We start from the raw sequence: 17520 nt of genomic DNA on the forward strand, positions 1-17520 counted from the left end.
TGCTTCACAAAATAAATTATATTTTTAAGTATATTAAAAAAAGAAAACAGTTATTTTCAATTGTAATAATATTTTACAATATTACATTTTTTTTCTGTATTTTTAATCAAATAAACGCAGCCATGGTGAGAATAAGAGACTTCAAAAACAATAAAAAAATCTTACTGATCCCAAACTTTTGAACGGCAGTGTATATATATATATATATATATATATATATATATAATTATTATTATTATTATTAAGGTTATCAGATTATTAAAGTAAGGTTATCAGATGTAAATCAAATATAAAATTAAAATAAACAAATCCTCCTCACATACCACATTTGTTTATCGCAGAACTTTTAAATACGCTAAGTGTATAAGATCAAATGTTGATCAGATTTGTCTAAAGATATCTACATTCTCTTTTAGCGAAGTGGAGATTCTCTCAAATGAAAGCATTTTGAACATCTTCCCAAACAAATCAAAGAGGGTTTATTCTTGGTCCAACTAAGTAAAATACATTTTGGGCCAATAAATATCAGCTTTTGAGCAAGATGAATGCCATATGGTGCAAGTGTCAGGTTGCTGTATGTCAATCCTAGAATAAAGAGCCATGAGTCCAAGGTATAACCAAATACAGTGTCTAATCTCCTTTTGATCTTGCTCCAGAACCCATGCATTCTCTTTCAACCTTATTCATGAAACACTTCTGCCTCAGTGATCCATGCTTGAACTGTCCACTTCTCTGCCTACTGTGTCTACACTAAACTGTGGTTAACCAACCAGAGACACAGAAACACAGATGCCTTTGTGTCTTGAGAGCTGAGTGGTTAAGGGTAGTAGGTGTCCCTATGCTGTTTTATGAATCTTTTATTAAGTTCTGTAAAGACAGACCACCATTGGCTGCTTGACAGCACCATCAAGTGGTCACCGGCAGCCGTTCTTGTTTTTTTACTGCAAAAATGATACCTCAGTATTCTTGTTGTTTTCCAATATTTAAATCAAGATACATCAACCTGACCAAAACTTATTAGCTTAATTTTGATATATTTTCCAAAACACAGCTTGTAATCTTTTGTCATTTTGCTTTTCAAGTAACTGTATCTTGATTTTAAAAATGTGTACTGAAAAGCAAGACAAAATCATTTTTTGCAGTACTGGTACTCTGTACTCTACACAGGGTTGACAAAGGAAAATACCCAGAGCCTAGTTACATCTATGAGTCAAAACATAGGTTGTTATAACTGCAAATGATGCAACAAGCTATTAAATATAACGAGCTGCAGAATTCGATTTCTAGCCGCTTATAATAGCTGAGTGCACATTCCAACACTCCCATTTCTCTCAAGGAAGTGCAGCTCTGAGGCAGAGTTAGATCATTATTGCTGGTGACATCATGCAGCTGTTGCTGACTGGACAATTTTGCCTGGAAGCAACATCATGTTTAAATATTTGTGAATGTCTGCATTAATGCATCTAGTATGCATGATTAATTATGCATTACTTTGTGTGTGTGTACACTCAGAGATGGTGTGTACAGGCAGTCAAACCCTTTTCCGACTTTTTGGAATGTTTTACAAGAAAATACTATTTCAGTTTTCCATTCAAAATTTCACTTTTAAAGAAATGGTTCATCCAAAAATTAAAATCTCTGAATATTTACTCACCCTTAGGCTATCCAAGATGTAGACGAGTGTTTCTTCATCAGAACAGATGTGGAAGTTAGCATTATATCACTTGCTCACCAGTGGATCCTCTGCAGTGAATCTGTGCCATCAGAATGAGATTCCAAACAGATATTCACGTTTTGTGCAGAGAAAAGTGTTTAGAAGAAACAAATCTATCATTAAGGTATTTCTCTCATGATTCTGACATGATAACTTCTTCACTGGAGAAAGCAATGCGGATAGTGGGCTCATATTTAAGGTGAAAGCAACAGTTTTTAGTTAAAAATGCCTTAATGATGGATTTATTTCGTATAAACACAGCTTTTTGCTTCACAAGACATTAATTGAGTGATGTGGAATACTTGCGGATTGTTTTTATCAGCTATTTGGACTTTCGTTCTGACAGCACCCATTCACTGCAGAGGATCATGAGCAAGTGATGTTATGATAAATTCCTATCTTTTAAATTTATAACACAATACATTTCTTAATTTCAGTCGATACAATATCATTCCGATATTGATATAAACAATTTTTTAAAAAGCCTCGGAAAAACTTTCAAGAACGCCCACAGCTAATGTTTGTACCTACAAACTTATAAAAAACAATCTGCTAAGTCTATGAAACCTCCTTCTATAAAACTATATAATAGTTTATAGAAGGAGCCTTGATACAAACAAGGAATGTGAAATCACTGTCAAATAAACATAAGACTCTCAGACCTTAATAATATTAATATCTTCAACTTTAAACTATAACATAGGCTGATTATTCTCATAGATTGAAACAAAAGTGCTTCAGCCAGGATAAAGAATATGAAAAGTGCTCAGAGTTGCTGCAGAATACAAAGAAAGTGAGTGAGTGAGCATCAACAAAAACATGTTGCTGGAAATGGGCCATTGAAAATGGAAATTCATTCTCTGCCGGCAGGAGTCGCTTTTGGAGCGGTAGAAATTTAACAGCCGGTAACGGTTGTACACAAAGCAGAGCTCCACTCATACCCCTGGTGAAAAAAACAGCATATGCTGGTAGGTATGTTTTGATGCTGGAATGCTGGTTAGGTAGGTTTTGATGCTGGTTTAAGCTGGTCCTTTGCTGGTTTATGCTGGTCCTTAGCTGGTTTTTGCTGGTCATGTTGCTGGTCAAGGACCAGCATGAACCAGCATAAACCAGCAAAGGCCCAGCTTAAACCAGCATCAAAACCTACCTAACCAGCATATGCTGGTTTTTTCACCAGGGACACGCTACTTTTAACAGATAAAATAAAAATGCCATCGAAACTTTTTTTTTGAAGACAGTTAATTCATATAAAACACCAGTATTGCAGCCCTACTTGGATTTCCTGAAGGTATGTAAATTTTTAGCAAATTTGTATTTTTGGGTGAGCTATACTTTTAATTCAGTGTGTTGAGTGCATTTTCTTGTTTCTACACCAACTTCTTTCAGTGTATCACACAGGATACTTCCCACACTCCATTTGACCCTCACTTTTTTACTTCACGGTCTGATTTAATTCTTCGTGAATTTTGAACGCTTTGAGGGGATTCACTTCGCATTAAGCACGCCGTCCACACAGCGTTAAATATTGAGCGAACGTGTCGTTTGTTTTTATAATTTCTCTTGCCACAGGTGCTGTTGGCAGCCCGAACTCGGAGACCTCGAGAGGTAACTGCATTTTGATGAGCCGTCAAATGAGTGAACAAAGCAGGCTGGAGGCTTCAGTCAGGCAGGCTAGTTTATTTCATCACTTGTGACACAGAACATGCACGGATAGTCAACACACTGTTTCTGGCTACATCTGAATGTTTTCTACCACGACAGGCTGTTTTATTCAGGCTCTTGGAAGTCTTGTCCTTGTGAAAGCTTCTTTCTCAGTCACCCTTGTGCCATATCTTCTCTCCACTGTGGCAAACCGAAAACGAAATTGCTTGTTTGTGGAGTGACGGGAAGAAAACAACAACTCGACTGAGGGGTTTAAAGGTGCAGGTCAGTTTACTTTCCTCTAACATGAGGATGAATAGATGGCAGTCTGTTGAGATATGGAAGGGGCATGTTCTGTATTACTTTATGTTCTTAATTCACGGTTTCCGGATCCCCTTTCCCCCTCAAACATTTTAGCGGCACCACAGAGTATAAAAGCAAATTCATCTTTTATTCAGCGCAGGTTGAATATTCAGACTGCGAGATGTTAAAGCAGCGGAGGTCAGTGTTTAGCAGGCTTCTCTCTCCCTCAAACAGAGTATGAACCAGGGTTCATGGAAGCACATTAAAATGTTTCGCATTCTGAACAAGATGCCGACCAAAGCCATAGCCAATAGACCCTGCTGCATATGCATTAGGTTCCTTGCGACAAAAGCTCAGGGCTCTTATTCACCACCCTGTGGATTGTCTTCAGGCGAGGCCCTTGGTGTGAAGGCCTTGTTCTCGGGTGTGCCGGTGGGGCCCAGACGCACTTAATGGTGTGAATCAGTGGACCAGTGATGTGATGAGCATATGGTTGATCTCACTCCTTACCCTTTAGCATCTCCAGTTTCCTTGAGGCGCGTATGATGGACATATTTTAACCCTTGAATGCTGATGGAACAATTAACAATTAGTTTGGCTGTTGTCATTTAAATTGGTACAAAACAGTTAGTGTAAAAAAATTAACTCAAGTGATAAAGAAGAATATAATTCTCTTTACAGACATTTTGTCCTATTTCTATTTATGGTGAACTGTAAAGAAATGTGGATAATCAAGTAAACCTAAATTGCAAACAAGTCAGGAATATAAATATACATACAACAAGTTATATAATGTTTTCAGTTGGATTTTAATGAATTTTGAAGTAATCATTTTAACTTGGTGGTGATATATTTACGCATATGATGTAGTATTGTGTCCCAGTACTGCTGTCTTAAAACAGTATATACTCAAAAGCATGCATATGTGTCACCAGCAAAGCAGGCTTGGCTCCACAGGGGGTCTGGGTGGGCCTGCCCAGCCTAATTATGATCTTGACCCACCCTGGCGACCACCACCCACCCGCTGTCTCAATTGTCTAGCCCACCCTGAGAGTCCTATAGCCCACCTTATTGCTGGAACCAGGCCTTTAGAAAAGTACAGCAAGGTTTTGGTGCGTAATAGGCACTTTGCACTATTTAGCTCAATCAACAATTAAAATCATATCAGTGTCATTATTTATAATCAGTTGAATTTATTACTAAATTGCAGTTAGAGTAAAAAATATTTATTCTTATTAATTCATTTTTTAGCTGTAGTCAATGTTTTGCTTTTGTTAATGATTTAGCATGCTTAATAATAACATACTTAATTCTATATGTTATAATAATAACATAATTAATAATAAGTAAATAATCTCAATTTTGTAAATACATTTTATGAAGAGTATATTAAATCATACACTTGCAGAATGTGCAAAATGTTAATAATTGTATCAAAATATGAGGGATCATACAAAATGCATGTTATTTCTTTATGTAGTACTGCCCTGAAAAAGATATTTCACATAAAATACATTTTACATAAAATAATAGTTGAATTTATAAAAATGACCCTGTTCAAAAGTTTACAAACACTTGATTCTTAATACACTGTGTGCAGAATTATTAGGCATGTTGATATTCTGGTCATATTTTTTTTCCAAACACATTTTACCAATTCCAAACCACATCAGTCTTAATAACTACTGTTAATTTTGTGTTTAATCATTTATATGTGATATATAATTGTCCGTGAAGGCTGGAAGTGAAAAACTCCTTATATTCAGGTGTGCAGAATTATTAGGCATGTTGATATTCTGGTCATATTTTTTTTCCAAACACATTTTACCAATTCCAAAAACATCAGTCTTAATAACTACTGTTAATTTTGTGTTTAATCATTTATATGTGATATATAATTTCTGCAAGTCAGACTTTTCAGGATTGGAGACTAAATGCATGAACTCCCAAAACTTACTGCCAGATTTTAGAAGATAAATTCTTGAATCAGAGGTAAAAGAGGATGTGATGCTTGTCCTTCAAGAGTCACTCTCAACTTATCTGTCTCCAAAGCAACCGTTTCCTGTCTTCAGCGTATTTTCAGAAGACTGCAACCTGTTATTCTTATTAAGTCAGGGGCATTTTCTCAGAGACTTTTTACTTGGTAAAAAGTCTCTGAAAACCTGCCCATTGTACTTAATAAGACTAAGGTAGGTTGACAGTTCTGTGAAATGGTGGCGCTGGAGAACTGAAAACAGTTTTTGATGGTGTCACACAGATAATTTGACCTTGATTCTTAATTCTTTTGCAGTTAACATGCATCTTTTACTTCTGATTCACCTTTTTTTCTGACCATGCAGACTCAACAAGCATTTCACTGTTCAATGGTCAATCTCTGCAAGTCAGATTTTTCAGGATAATGCATTAAACATGAATTCTTCTCATGGGCATTTAATAATTTGGACTTTTCAGTCTGGGTTAAATCTCTTTTTTGGCTCATTTTAGCTGTAAACGAAAACATGCCTAATAATTCTGCACACCTGAATATAAGGAGTTTTTCACTTCCAGCCTTCACGGACAATTATATATCACATATAAATGATTAAACACAAAATTAACAGTAGTTATTAAGACTGATGTGGTTTGGAATTGGTAAAATGCGTTTGGAAAAAAAATATGACCAGAATATCAACATGCCTAATAATTCTGCACACAGTGTACTGTGGTGTTACCTGAATGATCCACAGCTGTTTTTTTTTTTTTTTTTTTTTTTTTTTACTGATAGTTGTTCATGAGTCCTTTGTTTGTCCTGAACAGTAAAACTGCCCGCTGTTCTTCAGAAAAATCCTTGAGGTCCCACAAATTCTTTGGTTTTTCAGCATTTTTGTGTATTTGAATCCTTTCCAACAATGACTGTACAATTTTGAGATTCATCTTTTCACACTAAGGACAACTGAGGGACTCATATGCAACTATTACAGAAGGTTCAAATGCTCACTGATGCTTCAGAAAGAAAAACGATGCATTAAGAGCCAGAGGTGTAAACTTCTGAAAAGAATTAAGATGTGCACATTTTTCTTATTTTGCCTAAATACTAAATTTTTTTCATTTAGTACTGCCCTTCAGAAGCTACAGGATATACTTACATGTTTGCCAGAAGACAAAATTAGTCAAATTTACCCTGATCTTTAAATTCAAAAAGTTTTCACCCCCCAGGCTCTTAATGCATTGTGTTTCCTTCTGAAGCATCAGTAAGTGTTTGAACCTTCTGTAATAGTTGCATGAGTCCCTCAGTTGTTTTCAGTGTGAGAAGATGGATCTCAAAATCATACAGTCATTGTTGGAAAGGGTTCAAATACACAAAAATCCCGAAAAACCAAAGAATTTGTGGGACCTGAAGGATTTTTCTAAAGAACAGTGAGCAGTTCAACTATTTAGGACAAAGAAGGGACTCAGCTGTGGATCATTCAGGTACTAACACAGTATTAAGAATCAAGTGTGTGTAAACTTTTGAACAGGGTCGTTTTTATAAATTCAACTATTATTTTCTCTTGTGGACTATATGTAAATGTCTTTTATGTGAAATGTCTTATTAAGTCCAGTACCAAATAAAAAATAACATGCATTTTGTATGATCCCTCTTATTTTGGTAAAATAATTAACATTTGGCAGATTCTGAAGGTGTATGTAAACTTTTGACCCTAACTATACCTGCAAAACAACATTGAGTCCAAAACAAGCTATCCTTCACTGCACAGTAGCTAAATTTAGGCTAAACATTTTATCCATTCAGGCATAGTTTCATTTTTATGTATTTTTATTATTCGTATGCATTTTATATCATTTAATACCTCACATATTAGGATTTCAAATGTTTTCCGAAAGGTCCTGAATTTGGCTCTGTACCTCAAGCCGACAAACCTTTTTTTGAAGGTCAGGCACCTCCTTTCACTGATCATTAGCTGAAAAGCCAGCCCTTGTAATGCCTTCTCTCAGTCAACCACTTATTTAGTGTAATGGGATGTGAAGGCCTATTTGTTTTCATGGCTTCCACAGACAGTTGTTTTGTTCACTTCTGCCTCCTGCAGGAGTGTGTCTGAATAGCAACCATTATTGTGAAGGCATAGACTCAACTAGCACATCTAGTCTTTTAGCAATGTATTCATAATCAGTTCATCACATATAACTTTGGGTTATATGTGATATATATTATAACTTTGGGATATTAAACCCAAAAATTAACAATCTGTCATTATTTACTCACCCTCAAGTCATTCCAAACCTGTATGACCTTCTGTCTTCTGTGGAAACAATAGAAGAAATTTTGAAGAATATTGGAAACTGTGTAATTTCCCATTCACTTTGATTGTATAGTCAAAAATAAAATGAAAGTCAATGGGAGCCAAAACTGTATGGTTACCAACTTTCTTCAAAATGTCTTCTTTTGTGTTCCACTGAAGATGGTCATGTAGATTTGGAATAACGGGAAGGTGTTAAAAAGCTGTTTTAGGGCACCTAAATGACATGTAACCAAAAATCTTTATTTCTGCAAATCTCTCCAGTCCCTGCCTGTCGTAACCCTTCTGCTCGGCCGTCTTAACACTTCTGTGTGACTGCGACTCAGACAGTAATGGGAAAATGTTTTGAGCATTTCACACACTCATAGAGCCAAAGCGTTGCGTTCTCAGGCGGCGTAGCCATTAGCCTGGCTGCCGACCAGCAGACCTGTCACCCTTGTTTAATGTGCCTCACTGGGCGTGTTTGTGTGGGGGAGTTTGTGTGCAGACACAGCATTGGGCATTTCCTTAGAGGAGTCCGGACTGAAGCGGCATGCGAACCCACAGGCTGAGGGTTAATAGCATCTGCGCCTATTCTGCCACCTCCAGACGTCAGGAGCACGCACCGTCACCCACTCAGCTCAGAGGGTTGCGTACAGAGCGCTGGATGCCGCTCTTTGACAATGTCAGCCCAGATTTAAATGAAATTCTGCATGCGCTAATTGAGTGATCTCTAACCATCCACTCAAACCACCTGGGCAGAGCTCCAGCGGTCCGTTCGTCTTCCTCGGCGGTGGAGCTCCGGCATGTCCTACTTTACTGTTTAATGACCCTCTGATAGAGCAGGACCGTGCCAAACAGCAAACAAAAGCGAGAGCTTTAAAACCCAGCATGACCCAGATGATGCCCCCCTCTGTGCCCGCTTTCATTGTTCTGACAGGAGAAAGAAGCCGGGTTTCATTTGCATAATAAATGGGAATGAAACAGCACGAGAGTGTGCCGCTCCTCACCGTAAAACAGTGCCTGTTACAGCAGCATGCAAATGATCTCCATCATAATCCCATCATCATTCAAAGATTCGCTTGAGTTGATGGGAACTACATAAACATAAATACACTTCCATATCTGATATGAGAAATGATCCATATGTTCAGAAACCTAAAATCTGCTTCTACTAATGCAGATTACTCTCCACAGAGATAAAAATACAATTTTTTGGTATTAATATATGTGACCCTGGACCACAAAACCAGTAATAAGGGTCAATTTTTCAAAATTGAGAGTAATACATCATCTGAAAGCTGAATAAATAATCTTTCTATTGATGTATGGTTTGTTATGACAGGAAAATATTCGGCCAAGATACAATTATTTGAATATATGGAATCTGAGGGTGCAAAAAAATCTAAATATTGAGAAAATCACCTTTGAAGTTGTCCAAATTAAGTTTTAGCAATGCATATTACTAATCAAATATTAAGTTTTGATAGATTTACAGTAGGAAATTTACAAAATATCTTCATGGAACATGATCTTTACTTAATTTCCTAATGATTTCTGGCATAAAAGAAAAATCAGTAATTTTGACCCATACACAGTGTATTTTTGGCTATTGCTACAAATATACCCCAGCGACTTAAGACTGGTTTTGTGGTCCAGGGTCACATATATCAGGGGCATTTCCTCTGAGGATGTTAGTTAGGCGGTGTGTCCTCAAAATAATGGATGAGACAAAAATTCATAGTACAAAAATAAAACAATGCCAATATTACAAAATATAACATTTCAAAAGTTTATATATTTTTCTTGTTTTTTCACTCTATTTTTTTAAAGAAACCAATCCAACATTATCCAATAGCGACACCAGCAGGTAAAGTTAGAGCATAAGTCCCCGTCTCTCTTGCCTCCCCTGAGCCCACTGAGATTTAACAGACCCCCTAAAGCCAAAGACTACAGAATACCCAAGATGTGTAATCGGTAAGGTCAGCGTATTACTGTGCATGCGCACTGGCTGGTCTAATCTGAAAAATAAGCTTTTTTTAACGCTATCTGAGCAAAAGAAACAACATTTATGATACAGTTGTTGGATTTCAGTGGTGATTTCAAATATGAAATTGAATCGTAAGCTTAGTGAACAGTTTTGGAAAATTTGATAGGAGATGCACTTGCATGCCAGAGAGGCATTTCAACAATGGCCGCCAAGTGAAATTAATTGTCTTAAAGGGACTTTGCTAAAGCGTGCGGTGAGTTTGATGGGGGGTAATTGAGAATGAAAGTCACATGAGAGGAGGCAATGCCTCCATTGCAGTATGATTGGATATGTCTGGTTATGTTCGACTGTGATTGGTTCATGTGATAAATTCCGCCTCTTGTGTTCGTGCATGTTCAGATCAGCAAATCAGTCTGAATGAACAATATAATAGCCTTAATGGTAAGACCTATGGAAAAAAGTAAGTAAACAAGTCACACACTTAGATATAACCACTTTGTTACAACAAAATAAGACTTAAAATGGCATGAAAACATGATCTGTGGAAGCTAAATCTTTATGTCTGTGATCAATATTTACCGAGCTTTAATGACTATATATTCATATGGGCCATTCTACAGAATTGGTCCAAAGTCAGAGTTGAAATCATTATGAAAAAACGGTCTTTATCCAGAAAATTCGTATGTATGCAAATTGTATAATATTCAAGATAAACATTTCTAGTAATTGTGCATTTAATTCTCATACTATATTTTTAGAAAGTTTTGAAATATTTGTCCTCTCCCTAAATTTGTCACTACTGAAACACAGTAATAATAACTTAATTAGAAGGGCTATATTGACCTATTAAGATTTTGCTTACATCTACATTGTAAATACAATTTTTTTTCTATTTTATTAAATTTTATTAAAGATGAATAAATAACAATTATATTTTTAACAATACTTCAAGTGTAATTGATGAGATTTGTTGTATTTTGAATCAATTTTTTCTTTGTACAAGGCAAGTTGGTACAGATTTCAAATTTAAGGATTCATTAGCTTGAAAATACATTAAAACAAAAACTATCATAACATCTTAGTTGATAATTCAGTATACTTTATTTTTGACAAAAGATCCCATGTTTCGGTGGTGACTGCACATATTTGGTAGTGACAGTAATGCTTTCATAGCGACCACATCACATTACCGAACTTAAACTTAAACTTAAACACTAAAAAACATAGTAAAATACAAAAAAATAAATAAATAATGCATAACTGTACTTAAAATTTGTTTGTTTCCCCCAAATAAAGGATTATGTGTTCTTGTTTGTCACTACTGAAACAATGATGACATGCTTTGGTTGTGAAAACTAAACAAGATGTCAATACCGAAACAGTTGTGAACAATGGTACACATATAAAAACTAAATGTTATAGAATAACTCCCAAAAAAGTGTGATTACTTACAGAAAAAAAGGTGTTCGGTAGTGGCGTTCCTTAAAGTTACACACAGAATTTTCAGAGTTTTGAACACATTTACCTCAAAATGATGGGACCTTTTCTTGTGCCTTGTAGCTATGAGAGAGAGTCACACATAAATATTTTCTAATCATAAATGTAGGGGTGTAGTTAAAATCAGTCTCAGCCAATGGACTAAAACATACACTGTTTTGTTAGTGAGATGAAAATGCAGGACTCTTTTTTTTTAACAAAGTTTCCTAATTTATAAAGAAAATACATTTTTTTAAACTTTACTTAATTAAAAGAACCAAAAGGATATATGTATATATATATATATATATATATATATATATATATATTTATTTCTTTTTCAATATCATTTTTATGAGCTGAAATTCAGGGGTTAAGGTTTTCAAGACAGCCACCTTCCAATTGAAAGTACCCAATGAATGATGATTTAAAAATATTATAAATATTTAAATATATTATATATTATTTAAATATATAGTTTCAAAATATAATAGTAGGATCTTGGTAAACATCTAAGATTTAAGTAAATGTGTTTTTGGTTGAGGGACAGCAATTTGCACCAATTCTGTAGAATGGCCAATATCCTTATTCTGACCTGTATGTTTTAAAATTATAAAAGGAAAAGTGATCATACTAAATATTATTATTTTTTAAATTATTAAAAACGTATTCCTGACAAATGGGTAAAACCTTGTGGTTCGAAGAAAACTATAGCAAAGATCTGCAAAGATTTAAAATGACACTTAATTAGTTTTGCAGGGCTGCTGTGATCCTTAATGTCATATTCAGGTTCTAAATATGTTTGGAAAAGATATTTTATAAGAACTATTGTTACCGTACATCACTGTAAAAATGTATGAGAATCATTTTTTGCTCAGAAAAAAATAAAATTAAACAAGACACATAATGTATGGAAAACAAACAAACAATCAAAAATGAATGCTGTATTAAACTTGTTCTGATGCTTAAAACCCCCTTTTCATCTTTGACAGTCATGTATCATTCTAATTTAACCCAAAATGGAAATCTACCCAGGAGCTGTAGTCACGTCTTTGTCAGCCCCACAATTTCTGGTGCAAGATGGCAAGGTTAAACGTCTCATCAGTTGCATTTGGTTGCCAGGCACTGGTCAAAAACATGCCTGACAACAGCTATTCAGAAGTACCCCAGATATTAGGGCTCACGATGAGATGTTTTGTCAGATTGGGGTCTTTTATTTGATATCTGAATTATGTTTCTTGCAGGCGTCATAACATGTAGTCACGTGGGTCAGTTAAAGAGAGATCATTCCTTTCATTCAGGCAGGGGACTAATTAAGCATACAGAACGCTATTTATTTTGAAACCCATTGAAACTCATATTTGAATGGTGCTGACATACACTTTTTTCTCATTAGCAGAGTTTAATTGTTGCACAGCGTTTAGGCGCATTTGTGGGCTTTAGATCCTCACAGACAATGTGCTAGAGCCGGGATTACATTCGTGTCACAGCAAGATTATTCTCCTTGCCTTATCCGTGCAGAAATATGATTATTATTGTCATTGTCGTTTTGTGTTTTTCCTGTTTATAGCGTGATTAAGTCCAGTCTTATTAATGAAAAACTCATCGGATGTCAGCTCCTGCTCACGCAGGATAAGAAAATGTTTATGAGACAGAGGGCAAAGCTGGGAAAGGCCCCTGAGAGATTTGCCATGTTTAAATACATGCCAGGCCTAAATAATTCTGTCTGCATGGATCAGAGATTCAAGTTTACAAGATAAGTTATCATGGGCATCTCAGGATAGACTAAAGCGTCAAAAAAGTGTTTATATCTGCTTGAATATGCATTAGATTAAATGTTATAGTATACAGTATACATTTTAAATATTGTTATTATATATTAATGATATATTATTCATTTATATAGATTTCGATTTTAAATATTATATTTTATTTATTTAAATAATATGCCTCACCAGCAGGAACAGCATTGTTGCAGGACTCTTAATTTGCACCAGTTTAATTTGTAAAGTGCCAGCGATTCCCATGATCCTCATCTCTTTTGGTTCTCATCTCTGATTGCTCGATCCTGATTTGGGTTCTTCTTATAGCCCCTCTGCTATAAAAAGACACTGGAGGCATTATCGTCTTATAAAACGGATTCTGAAACAAATTAAAAATTGTCATGTCTAATCTTCTTTGACCAAAAGTACCAAGTGCAAGTGGTACATGTTCTTAAATCTGTGGCCTGATCCAAGTTGTTTACAGCGCTAAGCCTCAGGAGGGATCTGGTTGCTCATAAATCTGGGGCTGTGATTATGTCGCAGCGGAGAGACGAGACACAAAGCCACACTCTTATTTTCACTTCCTCCTGACCAGGAGACATATACATTTAGGTCAGATATATAGCCTGTTTGGCCTTGCGCATACAGTATAACATTATACACCTGCTGTCTAATGCACATAAACACTGCAGTGAGCTTTAGCCATTTTTTGTGCTGAATTGATATATAACTCTGTATTTTTTTATAGTTCCTATTTGGATTACAAAAAAAACTATTTATGTAAAAAATAAAAATAATAATAAAAAATAAAAATAACAAAAAATGAAAATGAAAATAAAAAGGCACAGACTATTTGTATTAGGCTATTGTAATTACAGTCTTTTATAGTTTGTGCTATCATAAAAATACACTTAAACAACTACATATGGCACAATTATTTTAGCAACATATATTTTAGCAAAATGTATGTTTTAGTCAGAATTATTGCACTACTGTATTGCTCTCTGTCTGTTTGGCGAGCACTCTATTTTTAAGATTCTTTAAGATATCACTTATATATATCGTACATTATATATATTGATATATCGTACAAACTCGATTAAAAAAATGTAAAAATACAGCACAATGCATACTTTATAATTTAAAGGAATTTTCCTGTATTTATTTTTTTACAAGTGTTTACCAGTATTTAGAATTTTACACTGCCTTGCATTATGTTTTAGAGTTAACCGAAATGTCTGCAAAATTAATGAATAATGTCCCATGTAATGAGCTGCCAGTAGTTTTTCCGTTATTTTACTGCTGCTATAGTATAGTATAGTTGAGTATAGTCATTGGAAATTATACATTTCTAAAAAACATTTTTTAACATTTCTAATGAGAATTAGTCATTAAATATTTACTTAATATTATTTATTTCTCCTTGCATTGACATTACAAAGCATTGTAAGACTGTCTGGCACTCTTTCCAGCATAATGTTGTCTTTAAAAGAATAATATGTGACCCTGGATGACAAAACCAGTCACAAGGCTCAATTTTTTTTTTTATTGATATTTATACATCATATGAAAGCAGAATAAAGAAGCTTTCCATTGATGTATGGTTTGTTGTTGTTATAGGACAATATTTGGTGGGAAAAAAATATTTTTAATTAATAACCTAATGATTTTGGCATAAAAGAAAAATCCATGTATTGTTGGCTACAAATATAACCGTGCTACTTAAGACTGGTTTTGTGGTCCAGGGTTATATATTGTCTTGTTTTTTTACAATATAAATTCAAATAATATAATAATGCCCAGGTAATATTTTTAAAATCTATTTTTTTACTTTCTTTGACATGAATTGTTTAATACAATTAGAGAATCATCTTAGTTTCAAAATCATCCACAAAGTCTTTATTTTATACGTGGTACCTATATGGATTGTGTATATTTATATGTATGATTATGAATTATGCAATAATAATACAGTAGCCTCAAAATGTATTTGGGTAATTAATCCACATAAAAGTGCATGAATTTCCTTGCATTACCAAACCAGATGGCATTTGTTTTAGAGAAAGAAAGCACAAGCAAAATTCTTTACAAAAGACTGTTAGAATAAATAATTATATATATATATATATATATATAATACATATTTTTATTTTTTTAATTTTATCATATACTATATTACATTTTCAGTAACATTTTACAATAAGGTGTAATTTGTTAACATTAGTTAATGTATTAACTAACATGAACGAACAATGAACAATTTATTACACTATTTATTATTTATTATTGTTAGTTCACAGTGCTTTAACTAATGTTAACAAATACAACTTGTGATTTTAACAATGCATTAGTAAATGCTGAAATTAACATTAACTATATAAATAAATGCTGTAGAAGTATTGTTCATTCGTAGTTCACGTTAACTAATGTAGTTAACTAATGTTAACTAATGAACCTTGTTTTAAAGTGTTACCAAATTTAAGTTAAAACAGCATATCAGTATATAACAGTATAAGATATATCGTAAGGGATGAATTTAATTTTTCAGTGGTTTTAAAGACACGGTGTCCATAATTAATTTAGTACGTAGTGAGCATGGTGCATATGTGTGTTTGTTTGCATGTGTATTCATGTGTCTACATATAAGCCATGTTAAGCGACCCCATTTTAATTAGTGGACAGGATAAACATACATGTTTGACACACAATGCACCCCAACTCTGCTCTTTTTTTTTAAATGCTCTGAAGAAGCAGTTGAACTGAGCAGCGCAGGGGCTTAGTGACTGATTACAGAGATTGCTGGTGCCATCCAGAGCCCGCTGGAACACACAAGTCAAGTGGCCTGGCAGCAGGATGAGATTTTTTTCTTGGGATTGTGTGGAATTATACCGAGTATTAATTCAGGTCCCCGCAGGATTCTGTGGGAGGCAACGGCTGGCCGGTCGTTGCGGCGATGATAAGGATAAGGAGCAGCTGCTGATGCTCAGTTCAGCAACCAGATTAATCTGCCGAGACTCTGTATTAAAAAAATAAGGCACAGAGCAAGTTTGATTGAGACTTACGCTTAGGGAAAAATGAAGTGATCTGGATGCTACATGTAAGGGGGGGGGAGAGAGAGGACAAACGGCTTGTTCCAAAAGCTGTTAAGATGGGATGAATTCAGAGCACTGGATATATCTCTAGTTTCATCATAAAAAACACTCCCTAATCTATATTTGAGATGTACTGGATCTTTATCTGGGAAAGATTATTCTTTCCATGATATTTAAGTTAAGTAACACATTGTATATGGTTTTGTAGTGTTCCCATAAGCGGCTTGGCAACTGCTTAGTGGAGGAATGTGTTACTGTAGCAAGCTCTGCTTATATATGGAACATGGCAAATGGCATAATAAGAATGAAAACTGCAGTGAAAATCACTTTTATCTCCTTTTATTTAAAGGGATAGTTCACCCCAAAATAAATATTTTGTCGTTAGTTACTCACCCTTACGTTGATCCAAACCCGTAAGACCTTTGTTCATCTTCGAAACGCAAATGAAGATATTTTTGATGAAATCCGAGAGCCCTCTGACCCTGCATAGACAGCAACACAATGAAAACGTTCAAGGCCCGGAAAGGTAGTAAAGACATCAGTAAAATAGTCCATGTGACATCAGTGGTTCAACCTTAATTTTATGAAGTTACGAGAATACTTTTGTGCTTCACAACAGTACTACGACAAGCGTGCATTCCTCTGATTGAAAACAAGGTGCACTTGCTGAGCAAGGATCCTCTGCAGTGAATAGGTGCCATCAGAATGAGAGTCCAAACAGCTGACAAAAACGTCACATTTTTGCTTGCAGCTGTGTCATCTCGTTTCAGAAGAGAAATATACACAGATTAAGCACAGTTTACAAGCAAAAACAGTCCAAATCAGTGCTAAACTAATATTTTGTTGGAGGACAACATGGGAAGAACATAGAAACTTTACTGATATTTTGGCCAGAAGTGATGGTTTACAGTTAAAACAATTTTATGATAAATTTGTTTATCCCAAACACACACATTTTCACTTTACAGGATGTGAATTGATGGATTGCAGTTGTGTGGATTATTTGTTTAATGTTTATATCAGCTGTTTGGACTCTCATTCTCACGGCACCCATTCACTGCAGTGGATCCATTGATGACCAAGAGATGTAATGCTAAATTTTCATCAGTTCTGTTATGATGAAGAACTAATCTACATCTTGGATAGCCAGAGTGAGTAAATTTTAAGCAAAGTTTAATTTTGGGGTGAACTATAACTTTAACACAATTTTAATGTGAAAAATCCCAAGTTATATCAAGTTTTACAACTTCATTATAATGAGGATGCAATGGCATCAACCTAAATC

At 34.8% G+C, this 17520-nt stretch overlaps 1 long non-coding RNA gene across 6 annotated transcripts in view; it reads right to left on the reverse strand.

Moving 5' to 3' along the window:
* Positions 1-11745: 11745 nt before the first annotated feature.
* The window catches only part of LOC127174155 (uncharacterized), a 42356-nt gene continuing 36581 nt past the window's right edge, over positions 11746-17520 (reverse strand). For all 6 annotated transcript variants that reach the window (XR_007828849.1, XR_007828845.1, XR_007828848.1 and 3 more), the window contains 2 exons: positions 16629-16717; positions 11746-16159 (listed from right to left, as the gene is read on the reverse strand). This is a non-coding gene — a long non-coding RNA (uncharacterized LOC127174155). The remainder of the gene's footprint in view (positions 16160-16628; positions 16718-17520) is intronic.

The sequence above is a fragment of the Labeo rohita genome, chromosome 12, assembly GCF_022985175.1.
Source record: "Labeo rohita strain BAU-BD-2019 chromosome 12, IGBB_LRoh.1.0, whole genome shotgun sequence".
NCBI classification, from domain to species: domain Eukaryota; kingdom Metazoa; phylum Chordata; class Actinopteri; order Cypriniformes; family Cyprinidae; genus Labeo; species Labeo rohita.